The sequence below is a fragment of the Beta vulgaris genome, chromosome 4 (genome assembly GCF_026745355.1).
Source record: "Beta vulgaris subsp. vulgaris cultivar EL10 chromosome 4, EL10.2, whole genome shotgun sequence".
In the NCBI taxonomy this organism is placed as follows: domain Eukaryota; kingdom Viridiplantae; phylum Streptophyta; class Magnoliopsida; order Caryophyllales; family Amaranthaceae; genus Beta; species Beta vulgaris.
In genome coordinates this window covers 8528485-8531408 of record NC_079205.1, presented here as the reverse complement: position 1 = coordinate 8531408, position 2924 = coordinate 8528485, and the positions used below count along the sequence as shown (strand labels likewise).

The 2924-nt window shown below is 41.0% G+C and overlaps 1 non-coding gene across 1 annotated transcript; it reads left to right on the top strand.

Moving 5' to 3' along the window:
* The first annotated feature begins 1665 nt into the window (after positions 1 to 1665).
* On the top strand, positions 1666 to 1772 carry LOC125495315 (small nucleolar RNA R71). Its single transcript, XR_007271956.2, has one exon. It is a non-coding gene; the product is annotated as a small nucleolar RNA R71 (small nucleolar RNA).
* Positions 1773 to 2924: the final 1152 nt, after the last annotated feature.

Sequence of the window (2924 nt, the reverse complement as noted above, 5' to 3'; positions counted from 1 at the left end):
TTAAAAGTAATAGTATCATCACCAACACTCAAAGTCAGAGAGCCAGATTTTACATCAATAACAGCACCAGCAGTACATAGAAAAGGTCTACCCAAAATAATGGGAATTTGACTATCTTCTTCCATATCAAGTACTACAAAGTCCACAGGAATATAAAATTTTCCAACTCTAACAGGGACATCCTCTAAAATACCCAAAGGATACTTCACAGATCGATCAGCCATCTGTAAAGTAATCTGTGTGCACTTTAAAGCACCCAAGTTCAGTTTATTACAGACAGATAAAGGCATAACAGATACACTAGCACCTAGATCACACAAAGCCTTATCTATAAACAGAGCACCCACATGACAGGGATGGAAAAACTACCAGGATCTTTTAATTTGGGTGGAATTTTATTTTGCAGAACAGCACTGCATTCTTCAGTTAAAGCAACCCTATCTATCCCACCAAAATCTTTCTTTTTAGTTATCATATCTTTCAGAAACTTGGCATACACAGGTACTTGAGAAATTAAATCAGTGAAAGGAACTGTTACCTCAAGATTTTTGACCATAGACATAAATTTACCAAGTTGTTGATCGACCTTTGATTTTTGCATCCTATGGGGGAAAGGTAGTGGTGGAGTAGGAGAATCAGTAACCTTCTCCTTGCGTTTCTCTGGTCATCCACTTTCCCGCGCTCAACTTCAGTTCTGGAGCTATCCTCACCTTCATTGTCATCCACAGCATCATTCTGAACTGGAGGTATTGAATCATCAGTAGGCATAGGTGGGGCATCATATTGTGTACCGCTTCGAAGAGTGACAGCATTAGCGGTTTCTTTAGGAATTGGTTGCCCCGGCAGATGACCTGGTTGCCTTTGTGCATTGTTTCCAGCCACCTGAGCAAGTTGAGTCTCCAAATGCTTGGTGGTGTTCTTCAGCTCCTTGATGCTCTCCTCATGATTTTTCTGCATAGAAACCATCATTTTCATTAGATCAGACATAGTAGGCTCTTGAGAGTTGTTATTATGAGGAGCTTGCTGCTGATAGCCTTGGGGTGAAGGCCTATTGAAACCAGGAGGGGGTTCTGAGGAGCCCCTTGATAATATGGTGGTCTAGCAGCATGTTGTGGTGGGTTTTGATGTGGTGGTTGGTAGGAAGATTGTGGTGGAGGTTGAGGATTTTGGACATTGTTGCTCTTATAGGAGAAATTGGGGTGATCTCTCCAACCTGGGTTGTAAGTGTTAGAATAGGGGTTGTGTGGTCTCTGCTGAAAAGCATTGGCATGCTCCATCTGATTCGGATCAGGTTGACTGTAGGAACAATCATGACCAAAGTGGCCTTGAATACCACATACTTCACAAAAGGAGGAAGTAATAGGAGCCATGGAGGACATCGCATTAATACTCATGGGAGGAGTAGTGGACTGCGAAGATTTCAATGAGTCCATCTTCATGCTCAACTGTGCTACTTGTGAGGACAACAAAGCATATGCATCAGCATCCAACTTCTTCTTTGTAGTGTCCTGGAGGAACTATGATCATTGCTGCTAAGTTGGCCAGAAAATCTATCCTTCATCTACCCCCTTATCTAGGAAGACACCCCCTGCAGATGAATCAATCGTGCTCTTGATATGAGGTTGTAGACCATTGTAGAATGCTTGGGTGATGAACCACTTATCCAGATTGTGGTGTGGGCATTCTCTCTGCAGATCCTTAAATCTATTCCATGCTTCCTTCAATGTTTCATCAGGTTCTTGTTGGAAGGTGGCAAGCTTGTGTCTTATTTCTGCAGTTTTGGTGGGAGGGTAGTACTCTTTCAGGAATGCTTCAGATATAGCACTCCACTCAGTTTCATTAACATCATTCAGCCACTTCTGTGCCTTGTCCTTTAGTGAAAATTCAAAGACCATAACCTTCAACTGATCAGGAGTGACCCCTTGGTGCTTAACGGTACGACAAAGCTGTTGAAACCGTTGTAAATGATTTGCAGGGTCTTCAGATGGATGGCCACCAAATTGATTCTGCTGGATCATGTTGATGAGGCCAGGCTTGATTTCGAAGTTGACTGCTTGAATATCAGGCATAGTAGGGCCTGTGGGAACATTGCCGGAGAAGGTACCCCATAAGATTTCAGCGACTTAGGAGGCATAATTGGTTCAGTTGGTTCTTCCGTGGCTTTTTCTGATTAGCAGACTGCTTTTTCTTCTTTGTGTCTTCTTGAGCTGCCGGATGGTTTTCTCAAGATCAGGATCAGTCTGAACTGGAGAACCTGTTCTTTTAGACCTGGGCATAAAAGAAACAAAGAAAAATGTGCAGTGAGATGGCCTCAATTGGAACTTGAAGTTCCAATGAGACAGCAGAAATAGTCAAATAATTAATCAGAAAGCTATAGAAACTAGCCGTCTCCCGGCAACGGCGCCAAAAACTTGATGGTTTTAAAATATACCGCAAGTGCATGGTGCCTATTTAGCAGAAACTGGCAAATATAGGTCGATCCACAGGGAGAGGAGTTCTACGGATTTATCAATTATCTAACTACTTCCAGAGAGGAAAATAATTGAGGAATTAATAACTAGCTAGAAGAACTAGAACGCAGAAAAATGGGATTTTATCAAATAATTAAAAACCTAGGGCAATCGATCGGTCCACCATGCTTATACCAGTTTAATCAATATAATATATTCAACAACACTTGGATTGAGATTCAAAAAATGAAGTATTTCGTTAATCCTTGGTCAGGCATTAACAACTCCTAGATTAACATATGCCAGTACGGTCGCTCAACATAATCAAATCTACCTATTGTAACAAGCCTCTAATGAATATGATCTTTCGATTCTAATTCTTATTAGCTAAACATAACTCATGATATTGCGCAATTACATGAATTAAACAAGTATAACAAATCAATAGGAATTATTCTAATTCAATCCAATTAT